This window comes from Microtus ochrogaster, chromosome 8 (genome assembly GCF_000317375.1).
Source record: "Microtus ochrogaster isolate Prairie Vole_2 chromosome 8, MicOch1.0, whole genome shotgun sequence".
Classification (NCBI taxonomy): Eukaryota; Metazoa; Chordata; class Mammalia; order Rodentia; family Cricetidae; genus Microtus; species Microtus ochrogaster.
Genome location: NC_022015.1, coordinates 1,186,647 through 1,193,443, shown reverse-complemented (window position 1 = coordinate 1,193,443; position 6,797 = coordinate 1,186,647).

The window sequence follows — 6,797 nt, the reverse complement described above, 5'->3', positions numbered from 1 at the left end:
TTTTTTCTTTCTTTCTTTCTTTCTTTCTTTCTTTCTTTCTTTCTTTCTTTCCTTCCTTCTTTCTTTCTTTCTTTCTTTATTTATTTTTTAAAAATACATCTCTCATTTATGTATGGGCTGAAGAGATGGCTCAGTGGTTAAGAGCACTGACTGCACTTTGAGAAGACTCGGGTTTGGTTCCCAGCACGCACATGGCAGCTCACAACTGTTTGTAACTCCAAGATCTGACATGCTTACACAGACACACATGCAGGCAAAACACCAATGTACATAAAATAAAAATGAATTATTTAAAAAATGAAGAAGCTTGCAGGCAAGGATGTTAATTTTGAACTCCCAGAGTTCAGTTGTAAAGAATAAAGTATCATTCACAGTAAAGAAAAACAAACAAACAAACAAAAACAGAAAACAAAAAGGAAAGAAGCTTTGAAGAGAGGGCTTGGTGTTGAAAGCGGCCACTGCTTGTGCAGAAGACCCGCATACAGTTCCTAGCACCCTCATGGCGTCTCCCAACCGTCTGTAACTCTAGTTCCAGAGGACCTGATGGCCCTGTAGTCACAGCTACGGGGAAGCAGAGGCAGGACTGCTTAAATCTGAGAGTTGAGGGCAGCTAACAGGGCCTGTTGCTCAGTGGGAGAGCATGTACTTGGCATTCTCATGGCCCTGGGTTTGAATCCTAGCCGCCCCCCCCCCAAAAAAAAGAAAGGAAAGGAAAAAAAAAGAAAAATGAAGGAGCAAAGAAAGCTCAATGTGTTCCTGGCCAGAGTACAGAGAAACGGGAGCCCTCGGTGTATATCGGCGCAGCCCTCAGAAGGTTAAACATTAAGCATTAGTAAATGGCCCAGCAGTGCCACCCCGAGGTGTCCATCTAGGAGAAAGGAAGACATGTGAACAGAGAAGCTGGACATGAACGCTTACAGCAGAGTGTTCCAAAGGCGGAAACAGTCCAGATGTCTGTCAACTGAGGATGCTTCAACTGCTGTTTATCCACTTGTTAGCACACACCGCTGCGTGCTAAACATTGCACAGTGAACGGCACTCAGCTGGAGAGAGAATATGTGTATTGTGACTGCATTAGTCGGAAATGTCCAAAGTAGACACATCTGCAGGGTCAGAAAGTAAGAGCTGTGTGAGGCTGAGAACCCGGGCACAGGGTTCTTTGCGGGATAGTGAAAGCGTCCTAAAATCACTCTTGACAGTTGGCATGACTCCGCAAATGTACTCAGACTGCTGAGTTCCAGCCCGAGTGGGGAGTTCTACCGTGTGTGAATTGTCTCAGTGAAGCTGTTACTTATTTATTTTGTTTAAGTCAGGAGCTAGAGTCATAGCTCAGTGGCAGAGCACATGTCCAACATATGCGGAGCTTGGCTTTAATCCTCAGCACTGCAATAAAGCAAAACAAATGCCATCAATCCCCAAATCCAGTTTTACAGCCTGAAGTCCAGTTCACCCACTATAGTAGGGTATCATTCTGATACGGGTCTTCAAGGTACCGACAATCTGTACTGAAACCCACAAACTGCAGGCTGGACACCTTCCTCTAGGGGACATCCCTTTAGGATGGAGCCCAGCATCTGCCTGGCCCGAGGATGGTGCAGAGACTCGTGTTCCCAAGCCCGTTCTTGGAGGGATACGGAGCAGTGGAAACATTCTCCTTTCCCTCCAGGCAGTAAGACAAGCCTGATGATTAAAACAGAACAAACCAGAAACAAAACCTCGGGGAGAATGTTCCACAGTGCTTCCAATTGTTGCCACAGCTCCATTGTCACAAGACAGTATGACTAACGTCTCATGCAGGGAGGACTTACAGATATTCCCTGTATCTGTGTGTGCCCCCTCACAGATATTCCCTCCGCCCCAGCACCAACCCGCATCCTCCAAGCTAGGCAGGGACATGTGATCATGGTCCAGTGCAACAGGCAGGCCTCTGATGGCTCTTGAAAGCCCTCATTGGTTCTCCCTTTAGCGTATGTTAGCTCCGTTTCCTAGGTACCAGCCCTTCGGATGTGCAGGCTGCAGGACCACAGCCATGCAAAAGGCAGAGTGACCATGCGGGGCCTGACTTTTCTGATGAATTACTCACAGTGGGTCGACATCGCTATTACACCTCGTGCCGCACAGAGCCGCTGGAGAGTTGGCTGTCCCCTGGTCTAAGGTGCCATGTCTCTTGCTGAGACCCAGGAGCTGTGCCCTGAGAACTGCTATTCTCCAGGCCTCTAGCTCTGATGCAGGGTGCTGCAGGGAGGGAATCGCCAAGACCAGAGTAGCTGGAGGACTAAGGATCTATGGGCTCTCCTGGGAAAACATGGGAATGCCTTTCAGCCACAGAGTGTGGTCTTCCCAGGTGGTGCATACAGGTCTAGTGCTTTCCTATACTTTAGTCCAGGAGCAAGATAGTTCCCAGTGTGGTGTTTGCTGAGGGTGCAATTCTCTTCAAAGATGAGTCATCTTCCGGTCAAGTCCTCACATAACTGAGAAAGGAAGCAAGTGCTCTTGGGTCCTAAGGATGCGCATCCCATTTATGAGGGCTTCGCTTCATGACCTCGTCTAATACTGTGTCTTAGTTACTTTTCTATTGCTGTGATAAGACACCAGGACCTCTGGACAGTGGTGGCAGATGCCTTTAGTCTCAGCGCTTGGAGGCAGAAGCAGGCAGATCTCAGTGAGTTCAAGGCCAGCCTAGACTACAGAGAGAGTTCCCAGACAGGCTCCAAAGCTATAGAGAAACCCTGTCTCAACAAAACAAAAAAATGTTTTGCTTTTTTCCATGCTGGGGATGCAACCCAAGAAGCCCTCTCCCCTTTTTACAGCCGTTCCTGTCCTCACCAAGAGCAGTCAGCCCTGGTGTCTCTCCTCCGGCTGCTTTTTCCTCTTATGTTTCTATTGAAGCACAGCTGGTAATTTCTTTTTTTTTTTTAGATTATTTATTTGTTATGTGTACAACATTCCATGTATGCCTGCACACCAGAAGAAGGCACCAGATCTCATTTCGGATGGTTGTGAGCCACCATGTGGTTGCTGGGAATTGAACTCAGGACCTCTGGAAGAGCAGTCAGTGCTCTTAACCTCTGAGCCATCTCTCCAGCAGCTGGTAATTTCTTAGAAAGTCTTAGAAAGAACTAATAGAGGAAGGAAACCGACGAGTCTAAGATGGGAATCGAGGAGCTGGCTAGGGTGTCAGGAGAGAGATGCCATGTGGTTTCTTAGAGGGCCCATTGCTTCACGCCAAAGCCTTCATCCAGTCAGCTAGGTGTTGAGCACAGCTCCTGGCTGGCTCTGCTGATCGGGATAGAAACAGAAACACACAGCACTGGACTCTGTACACAACGGCACAGCATGAAGGCACGATGGGCAGACATCATAGGGGCACTGACAGCGATGACTGATGTGGTTGTGCTGGTGGTTTTTGTCAGCTTGACGCATACTCAGGTCATTTAGGAAGAGGGAATCTCGACCCTGAGAAAATGCCTTCCTCAGAATGGCCTGTAGGCAAACCTACGGAACGTTTTCTTAATTAACGATTGATATGAGCGGGCCAGCCCACTGTGAGTGGTTCTGCCCCTGGACAGGTGGGCCTGGGTTATATAAGAAACCAAATCATGTCGGGCATGGTGGTGCCGGCCTTAAAACCCAGCACTTGGGAAGCAGAGGCAGAGGGGCCTCGGAGTTCAAGGCTGATCTGGTTTATAAATCTAGTTCCAGGACAACTAGGACTGTTTCACAGAGAAACCCTGTCTCAAAAAAACAACAAACAAAGAAAAATGAAAACAAACAAGTAAACTGAAGCTAGGCAGTGGTGGCCCACATCTTTAATCCCAGCACTCAGGAGGTAGAGGCAGGAGAATTTTGAGGCCAGCCTGGAATGAGTTCCAGGACAGCCAGGGCTACACAGAGAAACCCTGTCTCAAAAACCAAAGGAAAAGAAAGAAAGAAAGAAAAAGAAAAGCAAGGCAAGCAAACAAATCCACTAAGCAGTGTTCTTCTTCCATGGCCTCTGCTTTAGTTCCTGTTTCCAGGTTCCTGCCTTGAGTTCCTGCACCGACTTCCCTTTCTGATGGACTATAGCTGTAACTGGAAACAAACCCTTTCTGACCCAGGTTGCTTTTTGGTCAGGTATTTATCCTAGCAACAGGAAGCAAGCTAGGACCTTGCTGGAGCGGTAATGTGTAAATGCCAAGTACTCACACGCTTCTTCCAATTATTATCCCTGCTTTGTAGATGGGAAAACTCAGGCCAGGTGGGAAGAGAACGGACTTGCCGCCACGCTGCTGACAAGGGGCGGAGCTAATGAGGGCGGAGCTAGTGAGGGAGGGGCCTTTTGGGGAGGCGTCCAGTGAACTGTGAATATCAACTTCCACGTCACTGTAATGCGGTCATTCAGGGGATCACCGAGCTTTACTTTTGCTTTTGTTTTTCTTATTTATTTATTTATTTATTTATTTATTTATTTATTTATTTTTATTGAGCTATATATTTTTCTCTGCTCTTCTCCCTTCCTCTCCCCTCCCCTTCTGCCCTCTCCCATGATCCCCATGTTCCCAATTTACTCAAGGGATCTTGTCTTTTTCTACTTCCCATGTAGATCAGATCCGTGTATGTCTCTCTTAGAGACCTTTTTGTTGTCTAGGTTCTCTGGGATTGTGAATTGTAGGCTGGTTTTTCTTTGCTTTATGTCTAAAAGCCACTTATGAATGAGTTCATATTATATTTGTCTTTCTGGGTCTGGGTTGCCTCACTCAATATGGTGTTTTCTAGATCCATCCATTTGCCTGGCAAATTTCAAAATGTCATTATTTTTTTCTGCCGTGTAGTACTCCATTGTGTAAATGAACTGCATTTTTCTTATTTATTCTTTGGCCGAAGGGCATTTAAGTTGTTTCCAGCTTCTAGTTATGACAAATAATGCTGTTATGAACATAGTTGAGCAAATGTCCTTGTGATATGTTTGAGCATCCTTTGGGCATATACCCAAAAGTGGTATTGCTGGGTCTTTGTTGCTTTCATTGGTTAACTAATAAAGAAACTGCCTTGGCCCTCATAGGACAGAAAATTAGGTAGGCGGAGTAGACAGAACAGAATTCTGGGAGAAAGAAGCCGAGTCAGGAGCCGCCATGATTCTCCCACTCCAGACAGGCGCAGGTTAAGATCTTCCCTGGTAAGCCACCTCGTGGGCTACCAGATTATTAGAAATGGGTTGGATCAATATGTAAGAGCTAGCCAATAAGAGGCTGGACCTAATGGGCCAAGCAGTGTTTAAAAGAATACAGTTTCCGTGTAATTATTTCTGGGCATAAGCTAGCCATGTGGGAGCCGGGGTGGCCGGGTGCTAGGAATGTAGCCCGCCGCTCCTCCACTGCAACAGGTCTTGGGGTAGGGTTGTTTCCTAGTTTTCTGAGAAATCGCCATTCTGACATCCAAAGCAGCTGTACCAGTTTGCATTCCCACCAGCAATGCAGAAGTGTTCCCTTTACCCCACATCCTCTCCAGCATAAGTGTCATCAGTGTTTTCGATCTTGGCCATTCATACAGATGTAAGATGGAATCTCAGAGTTGTTTTGATTTGCATTTCTCTGATGACTAAGGATGTTGAGCATTTTCTTAAGTGTTTTTCAGCCATTTTTGATTCCTCTGTTGAGAGTTCTCTGTTTAGGTCTGTAGCCCATTTTTTTTATTGGATTATTTGTTCTTTTGATGACCAATTTCTTGAGTTTCTTAACATAGACAAAAACTGAATGAACATCTGGCCAAGATAGAAAAAAGGACTATCCTTCTTTTGGGCCTAGGCAGGTAATACCAACAGGGAGGCATCCTGGTTAGCTGGGATATAGTCCTTCCTTGATTTCACTGGTCAGCTCTTCCTTTGCAGTCCCGTTGTTGACCTACCCAAGTTGGACTCAGCAGCCCATGGAATGCCGGGCCTGTGGTGGTCTGTATATTTGAAGAGGTCCCAGTGACTCTCCTCTTAGCCTGGGGGGAGAAAAGGGTTGCAGGGACTCAAGGCATTGAAGGAGAATTAGTGGGAAGTCAGTGGAAAGTCCATAACTCAGTGTAGCTTCTTATCATGGAAAATATCGTGGGGAGAATTGCCAGGAGGCACGGGGCAAGCACCTGAATAGGATCAGTAAGAAAAAGGGGAGCCCCCCCCCGGGGGGCCCTTAGAAAATACCAGAGCCAGCATCTGTTTGGTGGACCCTTCCCATCCCAAAGGGATAAAGTGGTTGGCTACTTTCCCTTTCCCTGGGGCTCGGTCTTGCCCTGTTCAGTTTTCCGTCCCGTGCTGGGGATGGGACTCGGCTCCTCAGTAAGACCCGCAGGGACCGCTAACTTGTTAGAAGAGAACAAAGAAAGTTTTAAATGTGATAGTTGGGTACACGCAGGGACCCGGTGGATGCAGGGGGGGTCCTTGGGGCAGAAGCGAGGGAACTGGCCTCCGGGAAGGAGAGGCAGCTTTGAGAGAAGATCGGCCAGTGAGACACTTCCTGGAACAGCCGCTGCCAGGACATGCACAGGGGCGCCCCTGCTGATTTTAAGTTGGCTACAGCACCGTGCCGAGCTGCGGCCTCTCAGTAGTACCCCGGGTAAGATGTTCTCTGGGGAGGGGATCGAGGAGAGGGGGCAGCATTCCATATTTGGGTTAACTGAGGACAAAGGGAACAGCTGCGAGAGTGGGGTGCCAGGGAGAGGCAGGAAGAGGAAGGAGAAGCAAACTTGAGAGTGAACCAGGAAATTTACCGCAAGGCGGGGTGTGTGTGTGTGTGTGTGTGTGTGTGTGTGTGTGTGTGTGTGTGTGTGTGTGT